Source organism: Meles meles, chromosome X (genome assembly GCF_922984935.1).
Source record: "Meles meles chromosome X, mMelMel3.1 paternal haplotype, whole genome shotgun sequence".
Classification (NCBI taxonomy): Eukaryota; Metazoa; Chordata; class Mammalia; order Carnivora; family Mustelidae; genus Meles; species Meles meles.
In genome coordinates, this window is record NC_060087.1 from 14,627,096 (window position 1) to 14,645,007 (window position 17,912).

At 42.1% G+C, this 17,912-nt stretch overlaps 1 protein-coding gene and 1 pseudogene across 4 annotated transcripts in view; both read right to left on the reverse strand.

Annotated features, from left to right (window-relative positions):
- SCML2 (Scm polycomb group protein like 2) overlaps positions 1-8,080 on the reverse strand; it is a 98,826-nt gene extending 90,746 nt beyond the window's left edge. For all 4 annotated transcript variants that reach the window (XM_045996332.1, XM_045996331.1, XM_045996333.1 and 1 more), the window contains exon 1: positions 7,993-8,080. The gene's annotated coding sequence lies outside the window, so the exon portion shown is untranslated. The remainder of the gene's footprint in view (positions 1-7,992) is intronic.
- A 599-nt stretch (positions 8,081-8,679) lies between these two features.
- Positions 8,680-17,912, reverse strand: part of LOC123934553 — a 35,352-nt pseudogene continuing 26,119 nt past the window's right edge.

Below are 17,912 nucleotides of genomic sequence, written 5' to 3' on the forward strand. Positions count from 1 at the left end.
TTTTTAACAAGCATTACTAATACCCAATCCTTCTGAATTAGAAGTCATCTTTGATTCTCTTCTTCCACTGTCCAGTATCTTGGCAATTACCAAGTTCTGCTGATCCTTAAAGATCAGAAAGCTGGAAGTGAAAGAAAAATGATTCAAAGCTAAGTCTGTTAAGACCCCCAAAAGACAGGGTTTCCATACACTGTCCATGTTTTGAAAGGGAGAAAGAAACACACCATGCACTTTGGATAGAATGGATCCATGAGGCATAAGAAAATAAAAATTATGGTCCCTAGGGTCTAATGATGGTAGTGATGAAAATGGTAAAAATAAATACTGAGTTGGCACTTACTGAACTCTTGCTAAATGTCTGGTACACTACTAGGGCCTTTATATACATTTGTCTTATCTAAACCCTGTAGGGTTGTTACTGTTATTAATGTCCACTTGAAAGTTAAGAATATCAAGGCTCAAAGATCTGCAAGATCACCCAGTTAGATTGGACATAGGTCCCTGAATACCTAACCATTTTGCTAAAATTTTTTCTGTTGCATTTGTGTACATGCTATATCTCCCCTGGTAGAAATAAGCTTTTAGGGGCAGTATTATGTCTGGTTCATCTTTGTATTCTCCATTGTCTATCTACAGTATCTTTCACATGTAGGCCCCCCCAACGATTTTTTAAAAATATTTTATTTATTTGACAGAGAGAAATCACAACTAGGCAGAGAAGCAGGCAAAGAGAGAGGAGGAAGCAGGCTCCCTGCGGAGTAGAGAGCCCGATGTGGGGCTCGATCCCAGGACCCTGGGATCATGACCTGAGCCGAAGGCAGAGGCTTTAACCCACTGAGCCACCCAGACGCCCCTATTTTTAAGTAAGTAAATATAATCTGCTGTGCTACTGGCTACTTACACCTAAACCATACAGTCCCAGGACACTGTGGTTTTAAAAAAATTGCAGGGGGGCGGGACGGGGGGGCAGTGCTGGCTGTTGTTGTTCTCTGTTCCTTCCTGCAGTGTTTAATCTACTATGGTTTAATTTACACAAGTCTAGGTCAACGGGCCAAGGAAAAAATTCTGTGAGATCTGAGATAGTACCCTATTCCTCACATCATCTTCCTTCCCCACATCTGATAAACCTTCAATTTTTACTCTGAATTTGATTTCTAGGATATTTGAGGTCTCAAAAATTCAGGACTTAAGTGTAAATTGGTCACTACTGTAAGTGGTTTTTTAGGGAGAAGAACAGCTAGGAATATATGCTGTACCAGAATTCAGTTTATAAATTCCAATTACATTACAGTTAGAACTAAACTACATCTTTTAAACCAATATTCACACATACAAAAAGGAAAAGAGACTGTCACTACACAAAAAAATAACTTGGTTACATAAATATTTCATTATATTCCCTTGAGTATATCAATAGTATAAGAAGTTTCAAGGCCAGGAGAAGGTCACAAATATGCTTGCTGGTATTTTTTTTAATATTTTATTTATTTATTTGACAGAGAGAGACACAGCAAAGGAGGGAACACAAGCAGGGGGAGTGGGAGAGGGAGAAGCAGGCTTCACGCTGAGCAGGGAGCCTGATGTGGGACTCCATCCCAGGACCTTGGGATCATGACCTGAGCCAAAAGCAGACACTTAATGACCGAGCCACCCAGGTGCCCTCCCTTTTTTTTAAAGATTTTATTTATTTATTTGACAGAGGCTTGCTGGTAATTTTAAAGAAAATGTTGGAATAAGTGATAAAGTTACACACACACATAATTCGCCAGAAAATACTAATGAAATAGCATAAGTAGAACTTTTTTTCTTTCTTAATCTATCTTGTTATAAAGATACTGTTTTTAAAATTGAATAACAAACAAAAGAGCTCTTCTCTGCTGCCCAGTCAATATATAAGAGAATGATAGGGAAGTCTGAGTTAACTGCATTAAGATAGCACCTTTAAGTTTTTTCATTTTGACTTGAAAATAGTTTATTACTTTGGTTACTTCACATTTGTACCTAAATGCAAAAACTCAGACTGATTTAAGTGAAATACATTAGAGTTGTATATTTCCCTTTGACAAAGAGCAGCTGGCTCTTTTAACTTTTTTTTTGTTTCTGGTAATAGTTATTATCCTAATAGAGGACAGGAAAAAATTTATATATCCATCATATAGCCATATATAACTTGTTGGAATTGGACATGATTCATTACTTAAGGATTTCACAAACACCTACTCAATTCACTCAAGTAAATAATCAAATTTCCCATTCTCCAATATATCTATAAAAGTAACCAGGGAAAAAACCTCTGAATTCTAATGGTGTAATTACCTTTAACAATAAAATTCCATCTCTGAATTGCGAATAACCAATATTAAGAATAAACATTTTTGGTAGTGAGGATTTATCAAATCTAGCCTCCTAAAGGAAACTAGGGTTTCTAGAGGAGCAATTTTAATTATGCTTTAATAAAGTACACCCTCAAAATTAGAAATTAATCCTTTTCTGTTACAAAACAAACCCAAGAAGAAAATAACTATTTTTAAGAATGTTTATCTCAAAAATTATAGCTTACAGTTGAAATAATTACTTGCAATTTTAAAACAATTTATCTGAAAGTTATGCATTTACTTAAGTATGTTATGTCAGAAAACAGATAAATGAAAGACAAGTCAAGGGTTGCCCAAATCCCAGTTTATAGTTGTAAATTCCTAAGGTTTTAAAGCACAGCCACAGGCTAATGGCCTAAAGACCTGCTGCCCACCGACATTTGCAGAGGACTGAAGTTAATAGCAGGGCATGTCAATTTACTACAGGCAGCTCTCAGTGCGACATTTTGACAAAAGAACTGGGTCAGGTTACAGCCTGTTCCTATTATCACAGCAGTCTAGATTTATGGTTTCTAACACCAGCCCTACAAGAAATAATGGAAATGATGACAACAACAATCCCTGCTAGACAACAGACTACAGAAAAGCATGCAATAAACCACAGTCTGAAGTGAACAGAAAACTAAACATCCCTGACAATACTTAAAACGTGAGGCAGGTGTCAGTAAATTATTCATTTAAGTATTTCTAGAACCTCTCAAAATCTCAACCCAAAAAAAAATCTCAAAACAGATTCTAATCTAAAGCAAAACAATATTTAAAGGTACTTACCAGTATCAAGTACTGTATTTTAATACTTTTAATAACTACCAAAGATAATGTTTCATTTGAATAGATTTATGAAACTCTACCAAGTCAATAAAAAATAAAGATAATATTGATCATTATTTTTCAAATAACATTAAAGTATATTGATAATTACTCCAAATAATACTTTAAACCTTTCAAATGGAAGAAAAAAGACAACAGTTTCACAGCAAAAACCTCATGTTTACAACTGTACAGAGAAGCAAGATAACAGAAAAAACACATGTGATTCAATCACAGTCAACTTAAAACTAAAAATATAAACAAAATCTTAAACTAGCTAAGAATGATGCAAAATGAGAAAACTGACCAAATGACAAAATAAGAACTCTCTCAATACAAATAATGAATTCATAAGACTACATCAAGGTTACAAGGTACATACCAAGCAAATGAAGCTCTTTATAACTAGAATTCTGCACCCGTTAATTCTTATGAGAAACGGAGGTTGAGAAAAATCAAATATGTATTCTAAAGACAAGAAGCAAAGAGAGTCCCACCAACTTTTCCCTAAGAAAAGAAAGTATCCTAAAGGTAGGCCCTAGAATTGCAATATATCCCTGTCCCTTCTGAAGTTTACAATGGCGCATTACCACAAAAGGTGGGTACTCTCTTTCCGCTCTTACAACAATTTGCTCCTATAAACTTAGGAAGGGGCAGAGCCACAGCCATAAACATAGGTCACAAGTAGCAGGTAGTCAAATGTTATCTTCAAATGTTTCTCAGCTCTTTACTCATAATAAAAGCTTATTCTTTTTTTTTTTCTCCTTGGTTAAATAAGGAATTCATCTAGCTTAAGGAAATGAGTACAAAATTAAAGTGAACAGCACCATCATATAAACTGCTTAAAGGATTCTCAACCCTTTCACTTTTCAGGCAACAAGATATCTCTCATTTTTTATGTCAAAACCTTTCCACCACATGCCCAAAAAATGAAAGTAGGGGAAGGTTTAGGGATTTATGTCTAGTAGAAACCATTTAGCATAAAAATCTCTTGTATTATTATTTCCAAGGTAGCCAAGGTTTACTTAGACAACATAAAGACAAAATAAGCAAAAATGCCTTACTCACAAAAAATAAAGACTATATATATGCACATTGTAAATCTCAGATGGTTTTTAAAATTTTTTTCAAGTTATCTGGCTTTAAGAACCATCACTTCTGCTATCTTTTTATAAATGAGATGTTATCACTGTAATAAAGGCATTTCTCTACTTAGAGTAACCAAAGCCCAAACTAGTTAAAGCCTTACCACTAAATTATACCAACCCATTCTAACATAAGATAAACAGCAGTGGTTTCTTTCAACTATTTCCCTAAGAAAAAAGGATCACAAATATTAAAACCCTAAGCCAGGGAAGGGTGAACTTTTTCTTTTAAAATCATCAACATCAGCCATTTTCAAAATTTCCAGGATTTTGGTTCCTGAAATTAACTATCTATCTCTTCAAATCCTAAGTTATTATGTAGTAATTTTCAAACATCAATAATGTTCTTAAAATTCTTAGGGGTACCTGATTTGCTCACTCCAATCTACAAAACATCTCCTGGCAATGCCAGACCTATATTCACAACCACAGCCCCAGGGCTCTAATACTGATGGCTGGCAGAGCTCACATTGTTCTATCTTGTGTATCCTATAAACAGGAATATGACTATGAGGAGACAAAGAAACTCCCAGAGAGGTGAACTAAAAGAGAAAAATGACCTCAGATTTCCCATTCACAGCTGGAATCAGAATAGAGCTGGCATAAAGGGGAAAAGGGGAGCAGACAGGGTAACCTGGCAAAAAAAAAAAAAAAAAAAAAAAAGACTAGAGACCACTAATAACTCAAATAGCAGAGGATCCCTTACATCCTCCAGTGTTCGAGTTACTAAAGTTACACAAGCATTCCATTTAACCCAAAGAGAAGGGCGATAAAATATTCAAGTGAAATCGCCCCACCAAGAGCTCAAACTAAAATTGGGATTTGGATTTTCCTTAAATGCAACAAGAGGCTACGTCATTTTCATTCAAAAGACTTGGTATTTACTCAGCCCTTTCAAGGCACTTTATTATCATCAATTATTTCTCAGGGAGGCAACGCAGAATTACCCTGATCATTTCACTGATGCGGAAACAGACACCAACAGCAAAGGGAATGGGGGGGGGGGAAGGAAGAGGGGAGATAGGAAGCATCTGGGGGGAACAGTCAGGCAGCTAAAAAGGAACAAACCCAAAATAAAATGAAAGTCACATCTGGCTTATAGCTGGCCATCTTAACCCTTGTTACTTTTTAGCTCAGAGATTTTTGAAACATTTTGAAAAAAGAAAGTGCTCTAAATTATGAGTCAGTTAATATTTAGTTATAAACTAAACAACTTACTTGGTCATAGAAGTGAAGTTGTTTAGCATTAAAAAAAAAAAAAAAAACTCAATCTCCAGAGCACGTAGATTTCAATTTATACCAATAATTCATTTTTCTTCCCAAGCCTAAACATTGTATTTATGTTTGACCTAGAAAATAATCTCACAAAAATGTATAGCTTTATTTAATCATAAAGAAACACAAAGTTAATATCAACCCAAGTAAGAAATAATTCACAGTCACGCCCAGAATTTTATTTAGAGAATTATAACCAAAATACCGATTCCCTGAATTTGCCCTTGAAACAAAGTAACTACTTGTTTTACATTCATATTCATTTTCTTAGCTATAACTTTGAAATTTTCAGGAATAAACTGCAGATGGGTAGCCTTAAACACCCAGAAGCCAACATTCACAGTCTCTGAATAAATGCACCTTGAACTAAATTCCATACTATAGGCAACACAGGCACTTCAAAAAGATGTATTAATTGAAACAAAAAGACTGACCAGTTGCCTCATGAGAAAAACTGATACCACCTCTTTAAGGCTGACTCCAATGATTTCTGTACATATTATGACATCATTAGCTTTGAAGCAACCTCACATAATGTAGTTCAGTTACATTAATCTTTTTTTCCAATTTCAAAACAAATCAGGTTCTCTAAAGGAAACAGGTACACACCCTTAAGTTTATAAGGTTGTGTGATACATGTGATATTCATTTAAAAGTTTCAGAGCTGTTTTAAATGTGTTTACGTTTTTGAAAAGATCTTTCAGACTGTTTTGAAGACTGTGGATAAAACTATAGCCAAACAAATACAAAGCATCAGGTGACTGCTCATAAATTCACTCCTTTCTCAAAATCCCACCTGGACTTTTTTTCCAAAAGCTTATTTTTGCATTCCACCCATTAAATATACAAAACCAAAAACTGACAAAAAAAATTTCATCCCTGGAAATACGTTATTTAATGAGTAATTTTAAAAAAGAATGGCAAGAAAGGCAAAATTGTGATTACTGAAGAACATCCCAAGCCCTGCTTTTGAAAAGAATTAGATGAATCTATGAACTATTGTTATAATACAACTGCTTGTCATAGGAAGTTTTATTCCATAAATGATATACATCATATAATACTGTTTCCCCAAAGCAGAAATATGAATAGCTCTGGGAGCATTAAAAATGCAGCAGCATGTGCAGTTGTTTTGGTAAAGTATCCACCTTCCCTGCCTTACCTTCCCCCTACTCACAGATCCATTCACTTTCCAGAGATATCCTAAAGTCACCTTAACACATAATTCATAAAAGCTAATCTAATTCTTCAAGATAAAGGCTAAATTCAAATTATAATCACACCTTGTAAAGAATAACAAATGCTTTACAATCTTTAAAAAGCATCAATAGTGTTAAATGGGGATTTGTAAATACCGGTGCTGGCCAAACACTGGGGGCCGGGGGAGGGGGCAAATTACAGACCTCAAAGCTCTGTATAACCTCAAGGCGCAAAATCTATTAAATTCGCCTTCTCGCTCTTCCTCTAGCGATTTGGCGATTTACATCAGGATGCAGCACAACCACTAGTCAGGTGGAAAAAGCAAGAAGGCTGTGCCTTAAAAGCACCAATGGTCCCTGGACCAGGTCATGACGCGAGAACACAGCGGTTGCCCTGTAGCTCCTCGGAAGAGTTGGAGCCCCCCTTTCTGCCCCACCTCCCCCTCACACACACAAGCAAGGAGGGCCGCTTCCTCCCGCCCCACTTCTCCCCCGAGGGCGAGCCACCGGCGCCGCCACCACCCCCCACCGCAAGCCTCAGCCGCCCAGAGCCCCGGGGCGCGAGTCCGACGGGCACCTGGCTCCGGGACCGAGCCCGCGCTCCGCCACAGGCGCATCCTTCCGGGCTAACGTTTCTCTCCCAAACTCCAAAAGTTATCTCACAACTCCTCAGAAGGCAACCGGGCGGGCTTCAGCCCAGACCACGCAAAGTCATCGCTGCTCCTCAGCCCCACCGCCCACCCGCGCTGCCCCGGGGCCCCAGGTCGGCCCCCCAGCCCAGCTCCTCCAACAGCAAGAGGATGCTCAGGAGCGTGCAGTCCGCGCTTCGGGCCGGGGGCGGCTAGAGAGGGACACGGCAACCAAACGCGGCGCAAGGGATGGGCCCGTGACTGGCGACGGGGCCCCGGGGGAATGCGAGGGGCTGCGCAAAAGCAGCTGTGGGGAGTCGTGGAGAGCGCTAGGTGGGGCAGGGGAGCCCTGGCCTCTCGGGTGAGGCTGCCAAAGGTGGGCAACTGGGGTGCGGGGCCGAGCTAAGGCCGGACCCCGAGGGGCGGTAAGGGGGCGTTACTCGCGCGGGACGCGCCGCGGAGGGCGCCCGGCCACCCGCCCGCCTTCGGACAACGACCAGAGACCGGATGCCACGGCTCCGCCTCTCTGCTCCTCACGGGGCCCGGAGTCGCCACGCACCTCGGGTCTCGTCGGCGAAAGGAGCCAAATTGTCACACGGGTCCCGCGAGCCGGTACCGGTCTTCACACCGCCGCCGCCATGTTTGAGAAGCCGCGCGCGGAGCCGCGCATGCCCCGCAACCGCCACCACCGCCCCGCCCCCGCCCCGGCTGGCCCGCGTGCCCTGCGGTTGCCGCAAACACGCCCTATGACCGCTGCCGCGTGCGGGGCCCGAGCTGGGGGCTCCGCCGGAAGGCAGCGTGAGCGGCGGCAGGCGACGGGACGCTGCAAGCCAAGGAAAGCACCGAGCAGTTTTCCTCCATCCTCCCCCCACCATCTGCCCTCCCGCCAAAAAGAAGCCAGTGGCATGCACCCAACACTATGATGGGCCCCCAGCTGAGACCCCGGGGTCCGCGTCAAGTTCCATCGCATGAACTCGCTCCCCTTGGCTATCGCCTTTGACTCTTCGGTCACCACCCACACTGGCCACGCACCGAAAAACCAGGCGCTTCCCTAGGAACTGAAGCAAGTTCGATGAACAAGGAAAATGCAACTTCAGAGCAGCTTGAGCAAAGCCACTCCTCCGCGGGTTGCCGCATATTCCTTGAAACAGTTTTTCCCCCACCATGGGTTTTTGCCACGCATTCCCCTCCAGCTCCACATTCTGAATTTAGTTGTTCCTCTAAACCCAGGCTTGAGCTAACGGGACTAGGTTAACCCGGAGGGGGAAATAATTTGCTCGCTGGTTTGAGAGTGCTTGGGAGCGTCCTCAAAAATGCATTTTGGGGTCTCCTCTGCAGTATCTTCCTCGCCCACAGGAGAGCGGTTGTGCAGGTGGTGGAGGTCGCACGGAGGGGAAGGGGCGGTCGTAAAAATAACCCCGAAACAGCCCATGACTCTCCCCGCACAGAATGTAGCAAGCAAAACTAGAGAAAAACATCCCTCTTTGTGAGATTAGATATAAGCAGATTTAAAACTTTTGTTTGAAAAATAATACAATGTGCTGTGTTAGCAAAAGGTAACCCATTGGCAGGCCTTCTCTCTCCAACTCGGAAAAGCTGGCTGTGGGTTTTTCATTTGTGATCGCCTTAACTTAGTATATAGGGCATACTGTATTTTTAAAATCATAATTAGGAAACTGAAGCCTAAAACTAAAAAAAAAAAAGAGAGAAAAGCAGAATATATTCATTTTTCCACAACACAGAAATTATTTTCATATAGGACTTTTGCAATATTAAACAAAGGCCAAGTTAAAGGATTTTTTTTTTAAAGATTTTATTTATTTATTTGACAGACAGAGATCACAAGTAGGCAGAGGCGGGGCGGGGTGGGGGGGCTGTGCAGGCTCCCTGCTCAACAGAGAGCCCAACATAGGGCTCGATCCCAGGACCCTGGGATCATGACCTGAGCTGAAGGCAGAGGCTTTAATCCACTGAGCCACCCAGTCACCCCAAGGATTTTTTAATTGTATCTAAGGATGGACGACTGGCACAAAATCAAACAGCCGAAATAAATGTTAGCGCAAATTTCGTAGAAACTTTAAAGTGAAACAGAAAACCTAGGCCATGTTACGCAAATATTAAAGAAAGATTTGGCCTCAATGATTGGGTAATATATACCATATAGAAGGGAATGTTAAAATGGTCCAAGATGAAGGTTCAAAAATGATTTAAAAGCCAGAAAGTTATCTTTAAGTGAAAAAAATTAAACAGGTTATATCTAAGCAGACCCTTAGTAAGGGCTAGAGCAGGGCTTGGAGGGATGAGGGGACTTAAATTTGTAATTACTGGCCATTGTCTTTCTAATCCTGATGCAATGGAAATATTTGAAATTCATCTCTACATTCTATATTAGAAAGACTTGAGTCATCACTTAGGCATTTTTTACATCTATGGACTCTATCAAGTTGTAGAAATACTACTCTGATTGTGTTCAATTGCCTGTCTGACAGGCACCTCATCTATTTCCCATATTCCTGTTTTTAACAGGAAATTACTAAAGCCCTTTCTCTAAAAACGTACTTCACATTGTATCAGAACATCTTTTTCACATTGTATCAGAACATCTTATCAGTAACTATGTTCATCAAAGTATGTATAGAAGCGTGACTCTGTTACATTAACTATGAGTTATTGAAAATGATGACAGCTACCATGTGCTGAGAATTCTGCTAGCCTCTTTACATACATAATTGTCAATTTTCATCATATTCTTTCACAATGTTCTTGAGGTAGGTGCCCCTATTCTCAGTTTACAGATGAGGAAATTGAGTAGTAAATGGCAAATAAGCGGCAGAATCAACTTCTGAACATACATATACCTAAACCTTTCCTATCCCTTTTACCTTGTCTTGAATCATATACTTTCATCATAGACTATGTGTATAAGCGTTTAATAATAATTCTTTTATGGATTTATACTCTGCCTTTCCTTTTCCCACTTTGCCAAAATAAACTTTAGACTGCTTTTTAATGCTATTAGCCTGGGTCAGACTATCACTGTTTCTTTTACATTATATGGCAGCACCTTGAACATAATGGGAATTTGGTAAATATTTGTTAAATGACTGAATGGATGAATGAATACTTACTATTAGGACATTCAATTAATTTTGCCATGAAAATATGAGAAGGAGAGCACCTGAACAAAAGAATAAGAACTAAGGCTGATAAAATCCAAATTTTCATGATTAGTTTTCGAGTCTCAGATTTGTTTCTGTCCATTTGCTCCTATAGTTCTGACTCAGCCCAAAACCTGTGACAACCTTAAAAAAGACAGATCATCCTCACCCTGCCCAAACCCAAAGCAAAATACCCCTGTATTGAAAGTGTGTCTGATTACTTCCTTTTGTACATTTCTTTAGAATTTAATAGTAGTCCATCAGAATACAAAGATGGTCTTCTTTCCTAGATAAGCAAAATTGAATCTAGATTTCCATCAGCACGCATGTTTATACTGAAATGATATTACATAGGTAAAGTTAACGTTTCGGGATGATTAGTGAAGACTCCCTCTAGTTTTCCTACTTCACGCACTGCTTTCTCCTCACAACACAGAAGCCTAACTAAACCTAGCAGAGGCTAGCGATCTGAGGTATTCCTGGTAAACTCACCAGCAGTATTTTCACTTTAGTGAAAAAAATCCATACAGTAGGTACTAAATAACAAATTAACAGAGTAATTGAGTTGACAAACATCTTCAGATCCTTGTTTCTAATAAATTGCCCTTTTTCCCCCATTAAACCAAGAACACTCTTCAGTAAGATATAAATTGTTTCTAGTGTTATTGTTGATCATTACATTAAACCTCTTTTCCTAACTTCGAAATAGTAACTTCCTTGGAAAAATATCGAAGTCCGTGATGTGAAGAGAGACTCTAGTCTAACAAGACTGTCTTGTCGAAGGACAAAGCTGTATCAGGAGGTCTGAACGCTTGTCTTGAATCCCAAGTCTATCATCCACTAATTAGATTTCCTTAGAATCTTTCCATGCCTCAGCTTTTTTTTTCATTTTAAAACTAAGGATAATAGAATCTGTCACACTTACTTCACGGATGAGAAAGTGCTATTCAAATCCATCAGAAAACAAAACAAAACAAACCCCCCCCCAAAAAAAACCATGGTCTTTCCTTAATGGATCCCACATTTTTTTTTTTTAAGATTTTATTTATTTATTTGACAGAGCAAGAGAGAAAGAGAGCACAAGTAGGGGGAGCTGCAGAGGGAGAGGGAGAAGCAGTCTCTCCGCTGAACAAGAACCTCAATGCAGGACTCGATCCCAGGACCTTGCGTTCATGACCTGAGCTGACGGCAGACGCTTAACCAAATGAGCCATCCAGGCATCCCGATCCCACACTTTTTAAAAAAACATAAATTAACCTTTTACCAATTAAATATATGAAATTGAAGCTGACTTTGGCCAAGTCAAGTATTTTATATGCCATGAAAACTGGCATAAACTCAATGAACAGCATACACTACACTTGGCCATTTTTACATTCACTCAGTCCTTCATTCAGACATGAAACATTTATTGAATGCTTGTTGTATCCGGCTCTGCTACAGGTGAGGATACCAAAATGTCTAAGACAAATTCAACACTTCAGGATCTTACACTCAGTCCAAAGAGGAAAGAGAGAGAGAGAGAGATAAAGTGCTCACAGAGATTTTAAGATATTCAAAAGTAGGGTCTCTTATCACACCCCTCATTATATCAAACATTTTTTCAAAGATTTATTTATTTGAGAGAGAGAGAGAGTGCGGTGGAGGGGCAGAGAGAGGGAGAGATTCAGACTCCCCCCTGAGCCTGACCCCACCACCCTGAGATCATGACCTGAGCCAAAGCCAAGGGTTGGACACTTAACCAACTGAGCCGCCTCATAGCAAACATTTTTAGATGTCCCATATAATATTGTATAACTAGATGAATGAAATTGCGGCTGGTCAGTTGACAGTCCTTTGCACATTTCATTAAAACATGTATTACTGGGGCGCTGGGTGGCTCAGTGGGTTAAAGCCTCTGCCTTCGGCTTAGGTCATGATCCCAGGGTCCTCAGCAGGGAGCCTGCTTCCTCCTCTCTCTCTCTGCCTGCCTCTCTGCCTACTTGAGATCTCTGTCTGTCAAAAAAAAAAAAAAAAAAAATTTAAAAAACAAAAAAAAACCATGTATTACTTCTGATTTTATACTTTCTGTGCTGGTTATTCTGCATTTGAGCCGTGCTCCACCCCCATGAATGTTCACACTTCTTTGCCTTATTCTGTGCACCGGGGGACTTAACCTTCAGTAGGGTATCACTCTCCACAGCTGGTTTGGCTAATGGCATGTACCATCAGGAGTAATGGAAGTCACGTATGGTGGGGGAGGGAGCGCAGAGTTCTTTCCCAAGCGCTTCCTGCCTAGGACCTCAGTCTGGCCGGCAGCAGTGGCTCCATGACAGCTCTGAGCAAAGGCTCCTCTTTCTGGGGTTGTCCTCACTGGGTCTTCAGGAAGTGGGAGGAACAGGAACAGTTTTTCCTAATCCCTGAGCAACCTCAGCATCCCTTGCTAGTTCCTTAAACCTCCCCACACGTCTGTAAATAATTCATTCAATTCTCTTCAAAATCACATGTGTTTGTACTTCCTGTTCCTGCTGGGACCATTATTGGAATGCTTCTCTTTTCATATATCGAGCCAACCGACTGAGATGACACGGTAGGGTCTGCAAACTTTTCTGTAAGGCCTTTGAGAATTTATATTCAAGGCACTTGTGTGGGGGACCTGGCTGGCTCAGTCGCTTAAGCAACTGTCTTTGGCCCAGGTCATGATCCCAGGGTCCTGGGACCCAGTCCCTTGCTCCACAGGGAGCCTGCTTCTCTCTCGTCCCCTCCTCCCACTTGTTCTCCCGATCTCTCTCTCTCTCTCTCAGATGAAAAATAAATACCATCTTTTTTTTAAGGCACTGTGTATGGCAACTACAGGTTTCACAACCTGTTATATGGAATCAAGTCACTACAATACTGTGAAATGAGAGTGATAAAATGAACTGGAGATATTGTCTTAGAGTGAAGGTGAGAGAAGGAAATGTATGAAAAGCACCTAAAAGCTGCCTGTTGATTCACCCCACAATTCTTAGTTCCCTATGTGCCTATTTCTTAAGAGGGTAAAAGGCGACATTTGAACTGAAAAGGGGAAAATGACAAGTGTGCCCAAGAGACGTGGAAGGTCACCGGGGACAGCATGTGTGCCTGGTGTTTGAACAGTGAAAGGTTCATTGTGCCAAACGAAATAAGGAGTCCGTCTGGAGAGGACACTGAGGGCCAGGCTAAGGTGTTTGGACCTTATTCAGTGAATGACAGGGCACCTTTAAGAAAAGTGGTAAAGGGGGTGCCTGGGCGCCTGGGTGGCTCAGTGGGTTAAGCCTCTGCCTTCAGCTCAGGTCATGATCTCAGGGTCCTGGGATCCAGCCCCGCATCTCTGCTGAGCAGGGAGCCTGCTTCCCCCTCTCACTCTGCCTGCTGCTCTGCCTACTTGTGACTTCTCTCTCTCTGTCAAATGAATAAATAAAATATTAAAAAAGAAAAGTGGTAGAGGGTTGTGCATCCTTGCAACTAACTCCTCCAGCTGCTGCGGCAACGTGAGAGCGTTCTGCTCACCTCTCCCAACGGAAGTCGCACCTCTGCAGCCCGAGATCAGCCCAAGATGCGGCAAGTGGTAGCGGACCACCGGTCGTCGACCTGGAGAGCCTGGGCTGCAGTGGGCAGAGGCTGGGAACAGTCAGAGAAGTTAAGATTTGATGGTCAGAGGGAGGCGGATGAGGACCAGAACAAGCACTGAGCCAGCTGGGCTGACAACCTCCTAAGGGCACTCCAACCAATCCGCTAGCAGGGCGCCTGGGGGGCTCAGTCAGTTAAGCGTCTGCCTCTGGCTCCCATCATGTTCCCAGGGTCCTGGTATCTAGCCCCATGTCTGGCTCCTTACTTGGCGGGGAGTCTGCTTCTCCCTTTCCCTCTGCCCCTACCCCCACCGCGCCACCCCCCCCTCCCCCGCTTATGCTCTCTTGCATGCGCATGCGCGCTCTCTCTCTCTCTCACACACACACACACACACATATAATCTTTAAAATTATTTTAATTTAAAAAAAAAAGTATGGTATTGTCCTGGACTTTTTTTTTCAACTGAACTTTAACCTACATGCAATAAAGTGCACAAATCATAAATGTACAACTCAATTATGTTGTACACAGTTATGCACTAATGTACTCACACTGACATCAAGGTATAATTTTTAGCACCCCAGAAAATCTTATGACTCCTCCCAGTCAAGAACAACCCCCGCTCCCCCCACACCCCCACCCCCTGCCCCTGCCAACCACGTAACCATTATTCTGGCTTCTGTCATTATAGATTAGTTTTGCCTGTTCTTGGCTATCTTGTCAATGGACTTACACGGTACATCCTCTTTGGTGTCTAGCTTCTTTCACTTCCCGGCATGTCTCCAAGATTCGGCCCTGTTGTTGAAGCACCACCCTCATACTTACCAAGTATTGCGGACAATCTCACTGTCCCCTCTTTTCCACAAGCTGTTCCTTATTAAAGCTACTGTAATTTGTCTTACAATTATTTTCTCCTCCTTCTTATGATGAGTTCTCTTTAAGGCACTAATTTGGCCTCCAATTATATTAAACCTTATTATTCTGACAGTGAAAGCTTTGCTTTGTTCGAAGCCAAGGGCAGGTTTCACCTCATACCTGTGCCCGGTACTGTCTAGGTAAACTACTGACCCTTCTCTTTTGGGTCCCTGTCTAAATACAGATTTGTTTAAAAAAAAAAATGGTAGTTGGGAGACCCCTTTGCAGTCCATGTATCCCACAGATTTGGGCAGTTGGCTTTTGTTTGTTGCTTGCCCCTGCCTTGCCAAAAACACACAAGTGAAAACTAAAGCAAACGACCAAGTGAAATTGATTGGAAAATTGAAAGGCAAACTAACATAGGTAATAATGGATATAGGAGGCAACAGTATCTGACAAAAAGAAGAGTATAGGGGCACCTGGGTGGCTCAGTGGGTTAAAGCCTCTGCCTTCCGCTCAGGTCATGATCCCAGGGTCCTGGGATCGAGCCCCACATCGGGCTCTCTACTCAGCGGGGAGCCTGCTTCCCCCTCTCTCTCTGCCTGCCTCTCTGCCTACTTGTGATCTCTGTCAAATAAATAAATAAAATCTTTAAAAAAAAGAAGAAGAAGAAGAAGAGTATAATTAGGGAAGTATGAATTCAAGAGCACTGGGAAAATGAAGGATAGAAGTGGTCACCTGCCTATACTTGAAGGCCAAGGTGACTGGGAGCCTAAGAGCACACAGCATTTTTTTGCCCTGTGAAGTATGCCGTGCCTTTGCTCCCTGACCTGCTCAATTCACTCTTTCGTTCTCCTGGGCATACTGCTATCTTCGCTGGTTTACCTCTACCACTTCCCGGGGGTCTCACACCATTCATTCCCCTTCCATCCTCTGTCTTTCCAGGGCTGGCCTCCTTTGGTCCTCTTCAGTCTCAGCGCCACCCTGATAAATGGCCCCTCCCACTACTGGTCCTAATAATACTTTCACTCTGGCTGGGTTACCACCCCTAGTACAGCTTGGATTTCACCAACCTAAGTCTTCTTAGTCTTTTAAGTCTTAATACTTAGACTCATCTATTTTTTTTTTCTTATGTGTGTATGTGTGTTTAATTTTTTAAATATACAAAAGTAGGTTTACCTGGCTGGCTCAGTCGGTGGAGCATGCAAATTCTTGATCTCGGGTTTGTGAGTTTGAGCCCCCGGTGGGGTGTAGAGATTACTTAAATATAAAATCTTTAAAAATAAAGGGGCACCTGGGTGGCTCAGTCAAGTGGCCGACTCTTGATTGCAGTTCAGGGTCATGAGATCGAGCCCTGTGTCAGGCTCTGTCCACACCGGGCATGGAGCCTACTTGAGATTCTCTCTCCCTCCCCCTCTGCCCCTCCCCCCACTCACTGTCCCTTTCTCCCTCTAAAATAAATAAATAAAATCTTTTAAAAATAAATATATTAAATGCACAAAAGTAGGGGGCACCTGGGTGGCTCAGTGGAATAAGCCGCTGCCTTCGGCTCAGGTCATGATCCCAGGGTCCTGGGATCGAGCCCCGCATCGGGCTCTCTGCTCCGCAGGGAGCCTGCTTCCTCCTCTCTCTGCCTGCCTCTCTGCCTACTTGTGATCTCTCTCTCTCACTGTCAAATAAATAAAATAAAAAATCTTTTAAAAAAAATGCACAAAAGTAGGATAGTATAATGGACCCTATGCACCCATCACTCAGAGCCCACAATTATGGCCAATCCTGCCTCATCCAAACCTCTCTGTAATCTACCCTGACCCCTAGTATTTTGAAACAAATTCTAGACATTGTATCATTGATTCTGTAAACATTTAGTTGTATATCACTAAAAGATGACTCCTTAAGGGCAGCTGGATGGCTCGATCAGTTAAGCATCTGACTCTGGGTTTCAGCTCAGGTCATGAGATTGGACCCCACACGGTGCTCTGAGATAAGCGTGGAGTCTGCTTAGGATTCTCTCTCCCTCTCTTCCCCGCCCCCTGCTCATGCGCGTGCACACACACTCTCTTTCAAAAAAATTTTTTTTCTTAAGTAGTAAAAGTGGACTCTCTGTACGTAACTGTATTACTGTTCTATTGCTGCTATAACAAATTACCACAGACTTATCAGATTGAAACTACAGAAGTTTAGAGGCACCTGGCTGGCTCAGTGGGTGGAGCCTGTAACTCCTGATCTGGGGGTTGTGAGCTCAAGGCCCTGTTAGCTGTAAGGGTTATTTAAAAATAAAATCTTTTTTGGAGCACCTGTGTGGCTCAGTCACTTAAGGGTCCTGGGATTGGGCCTGCAACGGGCTTCCTGCTCCATGGAGAGCCTGCTTCTCCCTCTCCCACTCCCCCGCTTGTGCGCGCGCTCTCTCTCGCTCTCTCTCTGTCAAATGAATAAATAATATTTTCCTAAACTTTTTAAAAAGTAAAATCTTTTTTTAAACCAGATTTTTTAAAAAGGATTTTATTTACTCAGGGTCCTGGGATCGAGTCCCATATCAGGCTCTCTGCTCCGCAGGGAACCTGCTTCCTCCTCTCTCTCTCTCTTCCTGCCTCTCTGCCTACTTGTGATCTCTGTCTGTCAAATAAATAAATAAAATATTTTTTTAAAAAAAGAAGATTTTATTTATTTGAGAGAAAGAGTGTGTGCGAGCATGCAAGCAGTGGGGAGGGGCAGCAGAGGACCCTGGGATCACGACTTGAGCCGAAGGCAGATGCTTAACCGACAGAGCCACCCAGGTGCCCCTAAAACTTTTTAAGATTTATTTATTTGAGAATGCTTGAGTGAGCAGTGGGAGGGGCAGAAAGAGAGAGAGAGAAAAATCCTCAAGCTGACTCCCTGCCGAGTGCAGGAGGAT